The sequence below is a fragment of the Meles meles genome, chromosome 2 (genome assembly GCF_922984935.1).
Source record: "Meles meles chromosome 2, mMelMel3.1 paternal haplotype, whole genome shotgun sequence".
NCBI classification, from domain to species: domain Eukaryota; kingdom Metazoa; phylum Chordata; class Mammalia; order Carnivora; family Mustelidae; genus Meles; species Meles meles.
Genome location: NC_060067.1, coordinates 113,083,386 through 113,090,290, shown reverse-complemented (window position 1 = coordinate 113,090,290; position 6,905 = coordinate 113,083,386).

Here is a 6,905-nt window from a genome sequence, read left to right as displayed (position 1 = left end):
ATAAGGCACCTGGGTAGCTCAGTTGGTTAAGAATCTGCCTTTGGTTCAGGTCACGATCCTGGAGTCTCAGTATGGAGTCCTGCATTGGGATCCCTGCTCAGAGGGAAGTCTACTTCTCCCTCTGCTTCTCACCCCCACTCTCATGCTCTCTCTCAAATAAATAAAAAAATCTCTAAAAAAAAAAATACAGCTGTGGCAAAATCAGTCTTCTATTAAAAAAAAACAACAACCGTAATCATCATAATAATATCTACTCCTTATTTATTAGTATCTATCTAGTCTCATGATCTGTTTCCATTCTTTTTATAACACATTTAACCCTCATAACACCATATACATCAATATCATATAATATTAAGTATCATTATTCCCATTTTACAAATGAATCACAGAAGCTGAGTAAATTGCCCAAGGACACACAGCTTTTAATTGACAAGATTTGGGTGTTATTTATTTCCTACCTAACGCTGAAACTCATACTCTTATTCACGATATTAGGCTTGCAAAAAGAAATAGAATACAGTGCTATGTAAAGGATATGAAAAAAGATGCTTTGCAAGAAAAGAAAGAAGTCGTAGTGTTATTCAGGGAACTTTCCAATCAGGAGGCATGACAGGAATTAAAGCTTTGAAGTGTTTGGGGTCAGAAGATAAGACAGGGCAAAGAACAGGGGAGACAGAGTCTAACCTTTTAAGAGAACCTCAAATAGTTCTGTATTACTGAACTTTAAGGAAAAGTAAAATAAAAAACTGGGAGTGAGGCAAAAGCCAGATTCTAGACGTCTTGCATGTTTTCATAAGAGGCTTAAACTTTGTCCTGTTAGCAGTAAGGAGACATTAAAAAATTTTAAAGCAGAGAGACATACACTATGTGTCTGAATTTATGCCAACACTTAAAATAAGATTATCCCCTACTTTCAAAGTGGGAAAATATAAATATATAGATGCAAAAAATATTTTAAATTATGTTTTTCCTACTCTTGGTGAAGTAGGAATATTTTTATTAATTTAGATACACATTTGTACACTATAATATTATGTTTGAGGAATTAACTTAGAATCATAGCTTTATTCCACTCTATCATTTCTCAACTCTCTATTCAATATCTGTGACATTAATAGCAACCAGATCACTTTAGATGCTTTTTGAATTGGCTAACATAATTTCCAGAGCACATCACTTCTATAAAAGTTGTCTGAGATATAACACATTGTGAATCCATATTTTAAGATGTCATTGGAAATTATTTTCCAGCTACAAGAACCCAAGTTCTTAAAAGGAAACATCTCATAGGCTAAGACTGGCAATATTGTTCAGTGTATATCTAGCATTTACACAGTTATTTATTGTATTGTTTTTAGAATGATCATAAACTGACATGTGTACAATGACATAGAACTTTGTAAATGTTATATAAAAACCTCAGGAAATATTATTAAATCTATTCAGTACCTATTGTATGCTCCGTATTTTAAGGATTCCTCTATACACATTATCTCATTATTAACGCCAAAGTCATTCTAGATTTAGGTGACGTCTACTGCGGACTCTGTTGTATAGAATGTACTCAAAGGATCTTTTATGATTGAACAAATGATTCTCACAGATAAATTTCTACTAAGAGCTATTTTCTCAAGTATTTATGTGTATTTAATTCCAGATTTTTACTTACTCGTCATTCTGTAACATCACGATCTAGCAGGAAGCAGTGTGCAGGACTCGAACGTTTGACAGCTCTGGAAAACTTTGGTTTTGTTAAATTTCTGTCAGACTTTAGAATTTGGATCATTTGATGAGTGTGAAATGGTATTTCTATATTGCTTTAATACATTAGTCCTGCTTCCAATAATACTGGGCATATTTTTCTGTGTTGACAATTTGGGTTTTCATTTGTGTAAATATTTTACAATCATTTTTTTGTTTAGTTATTTTCTTCTTTCATCACTTATTTGTAGTACTATTTCACATATTTAGGATTTAGATTCTTTGCAAGTTATGTATTTGAAATATCTCATCACAGGCCGGGCTTTCTTTCTTAACTTTGTTCACCATGTCTTGTGTTGAAGAGGTGTTTCAACTTCAATACAGCCAAAGATGCAGAATGTTATCCTTTGTAGATCCATCAACATTTCAATTAACTGGTCAATTACTAGAATCTTATCATATGGATACATATGGGTAGACAGAGTGAAGAAAGAACCATGTGTATTACAGATTGAGGGAAGAATTTCATATAAAGATGACTAAAAAGAGATGATACACATTAATGGAGAAATCATGGGATGATTTAAATAGTTATAAAGAAACAAGCTATGTAAGTGCAGGGTATTGTTAAGCGGAAGGATAAAAAATGCAATATGCAGTTCAGAGTGCACACATTAGTTACCCTTTTCGTTTTATATATTGAGTACCGGGGTTCTTGGTTGTTTAAATGTCAGATATTTTCTTTGATGTTCTTTGACATTTTCTATAAACCTAGAATCCATTTTTTTTAACAGAACAAGCTTAGATTGTGAAATGTCACTTGCTATTACTTTCTTGAAATACATGACTGAATATAGAGTGTATCACTGTGATGGTATATGTAATATTGCAATGGGCACTTGCAAAACATCTTGCACGAAAAGCTAATTAAATTTCTTGGTACCTAGATAAAACTCATGGCCTTTATTAAAATTCATTTCTTATACTAGGGAAAAAAATCAAAGAACAAAGAGTCTGTACTGTTAGCTGGTAAAAACAAATCTGACAAAGATAAGAGTATAATTACTGTAGTTACGCAAAATGAAGATGATTTTTCTCATCTAACCCCCCTCCAAGAACAACTTTTATCTATATCACAGAATTCATAATACCTTAAGGTGATTTAACTCTTTGGATTCTAATAGCTTTGTGTGATTGGTTGGATGATAGCCACTATCCCCATTATAGAGATAGGGAAACTGAGGCTCAAAAGCTGAGTGACTTGGTCATAATTAAGGTGCAGTTAGCTTTTGGCTGGGCACATCCAGAATTAGTACCCAGCTCTTTAGAATTCTTGTCCAGGTTTGGTGTTTTTTTTGTTTTTGTTCTACTTTGTTTTGTTTTCCCCTTAATCTTACCATATCCCTAATCTGTATATTGGGTTCTTGATGTTCTCAATGAGCTTTTCCCTGTATTCAACACACAAGCTTTGTGTAATTGCTAACACCAGTTGGTAGAGAAATGCTCAGTGATTTTAGAACATGTGTGCAAATTCATTGCCACTATTCCTATCAAATTGTGAAGTCTAATTCCCCTCTACTTAAATATGGATGAGCCCGGGTCATCAATTCTGACTAGTAAAATGTGTCAGAGGTCATGCTGCATGACTTCCAGCCTCGATCATTAAAGGTCATATTGCTTCTTCTTATGACTCTCCAAGATGACCATTGTTCTTGGAACCCATTGACCATGCTGTGAAGAGGCTAAGAAGCCACATAAAATCTACCAATGGATGAGTTCTGGCCACAGCCCTAGAAGAGGTCCAAGCCAACAGTCAAGCATCATAAGGGAATCATCAAATGATTTCAGCCTTTGAATATCTGAGTCACTCAGGTTGACGCTGAGTGTAGCCCAGTTAAGCTTCGTCCCCACCAAGCCCAGCCCAGATCACAGATTTGTGAAGAAAATAAAAGTTGTCATTGTTTTAAGCTATTAAGGTTTTGAGTTGACTTGGATAAAGTGAATATAACAAACAAGTAGATCCATTCTACATTTAGCACATTCCCTATGCGCTGACACTCTGCATGGTGCTAGGGATGAAGGAGGAAGCAAAGAAGAAAGAAACCAACACTTGCAGTTTGTACATTATTATCTAGGAACTGTTATTGTGAAACTTACATTTATTATCCCCAATAATTTTCAGAATAACCCACAAAGAAAGTAAAATAATTATCTTCATTTGGCAGAAGAGAAACTGAGGAAGAGCAAGGTAAGAGATTTGCTTTGGGTTATATAATTGGTAAATTGTAGAACTAAGGTACAAGCCTATGTTTTAGAACTCCAAATTGTCTGTCACAAGATAATTAGGATGTGTTTGCTGAATCTGAGTATTCTAAATTTAAGATAAGTTTATAACTGATCATTAAACAATATAAGAAATGCCATTACAGAGGTATATATGCACAGTATTTCAGGGGGCACAGATGGTAGAATGATTCTTTATTCTAACCTCTTTTCCATAATGGATGAAGATTTCTTCATGCATTTGCATATAAGTAATAGGATTTGGGAGGAGAAGGATTCCAAAGAGCACTCAAATCATAGAAAAATATGACAAAGTCACAGAGATGCAAAGGACCTCGGGACAAGGAGGAAGGACAGATGTTTGGGCTCCTGGGAACACAGGGAACAACAGGGGAAGGGTGGGGGGAGCATAGGCAAAGCTTCATGAGACAAAGGAGCCAGGGAAAGAGTTGAGAAATATCTTATTTCTCAAACCAAGTAATTTTCATTGTATTCTAGCATTTAATAGGGAGCTGCGGATGTTTAAAACAGGGAAGAACTTGATCGGATCATTAGTCTAAAAAGACAGCTTGGGTTGCTGTGTGAAGATGTCATTTTGATGGTTAAAACCAGCTGGGAAGGTAATGTAATAATTGGTGATCTAAATAAAGTGGAAGTAGTTGGAATGAAGAGGAAAGAAGTGATTCTACAGAGATACAAAATAATGATTCTGAATTACTTTGGGTATGATCTGGATGATTGGTTATTGACCCTGGATTGGATGGATGGATGATCCTTGATTCTAAACAGAAAGCAGAATAAGGTATTTATGTGTAAGTGAGAGATTGAGATCATGTTTCAATATGTTGAATGAGGGAAATTGAAAAAAAAAAAGTCAATACAAAACTAAGAGTTTAAATCTATAGCTCAGCCAAAAGGTCAGCTCTGAAAGGTGGATATTTGGGAGTCAGTGGAAAGAAAAGACAGGGAAAGAATGAAAATGAATGAAATTATCTAGTGAATACTAAGGGGTGAAGGCAGAGAATATGAACGTGGGGCATGGGAGATCAGATTATTACTTCAGGGGCTCATATTAGAAATGAGCCACTGGAATAGATATTAGAGAGGAAAACGAGAAACAAGTGAGTAACATTCTGGAATCCCAGAAAAATGGAGCTTAAAGCAGGATATGACAAAGAAAACTTAGGCAGTTTACATATCAAAAAATAGCCATTGCCTTTAGCATGTAAGATATGAATATAGAAGTTAAGTTGTAGAAGAGTGGGAATTTGATAAGGCTGCACAAAGTGGCCTTGATACTGTAAAAAGGCAAAGAGTAAAGAAAAAATACCAAGAGCAGGAATTTGCTTTTGTTAGGGTCATGCAACTTAACACATCTAAAACATACCCTATTTCCTCTCTCTCACATTGTTAATTCTATTGTTTGAGCTTGAAAGAAGTAAGGAGGAAACATGAGCAGATAGTATCAAGAAGTCAGATGAAAATGAGGCTAAGGGAAATGGGAAGTAAAGGAATCCTGACAATATATACAGATATTTCTTAAGGAGTTTGTTGAAGAGAGGAAGAAAAATAGGACAGTAGCTCATAGAAGATGTGATCAAGAACCTTGTAAAATCAAAATGTATTTATGGTCACATAGGTGATAACACGTGATTTTTAATGTAAGTGTATAAGTGTATGTATACATATATATATATATACATATACACATATGTAAGTAATTTTACACAAACATATGTAAGTATATGTAAATGTCTTATATAAACACATATGCATATTAATATGTGTTAATAAACTACCTATAAATGTATGTACATATCTACCTATAAGTATAGTATATACATATTGGCATAGACTGAATGTTTGTGCCCCACCCCCTTCAAATTCATGTTTTGAAACCTAATTTCCAAAGTCATAGTACTTATAGATGGAGCCTTTGGAGGTAATTAGGTCATGAGGGCAATTAGTGTCCTTATATAAGAGACTCCAGAGAGCTCTCTGGTCCCTTTTACTATGTGAGGAAACAGCAAGAAGATTGCTATCTATGAACCAGGAAACCAGATCTCATTAGATATCATATCTTCCAACACCTTGAACTTTGAGTTCCCAACCTCCAGAACCATGAAAAATAAGAATTTGTCATAAAAAAAAAGAATTTGTCATTTAAACCATTCAGTTTATATTTTTGTTACAGTAGCCTAACAAGTTTAAGAAACAGATATATATTTATATATATATGTAAATGTACAAACATATACCCATTTGTATATGCGTATATATATGTGCATGTATATATGTGTATACATGTTTAAGATTAGAGCTAATGGGTGGAAGTGCTATAACAGGGTGGGGGAATTGATGTGAGAGAGAGGATAGACTTGCAGGAGTGAGAGTCTTGAGTAATTGATAGAGGATGAGATAGTTTATCATTTATAAGTGGAGGATTGGAGAATTAGAGTAAAAACAGTTCTTCCAGGTCATGAGGAGGGAAAGAAGGACAGACATAGGGGCACCTGGGTGGCTCAGTCCGTTAAGTATCTGCCTTTGGCTTAGGTCATGATCCCAGAGTCCTGGGATGGAGCCCCACATCAGGCTCCCTGCTCAGTGGGAGTCTTCTTTTCCTTTTCCCTCTGCTCCTCCCCGTACTGGTGCAAAAGCATTCTCTCTTTCTCTCTTTGTCAGATAAATAAATAAAGTCATTAAAAAAAAAGGACAGACATATAAATGGCAGGGAGGCTGGCAGATGTGGTGACAGATGTGGAAGTTGTCTTCTGACTGTTCTATTTTCTCAGTTAAGTTGAAAACATGGAAATAATTGGAGTGAGAAAGGGAGAAACTAAAGTTTGTAAAGAAAGAAGAAGCAATAAAATAGTGAACCAGAAGACTATGAGTGTGCACAGACTGGAGAATGTACATAG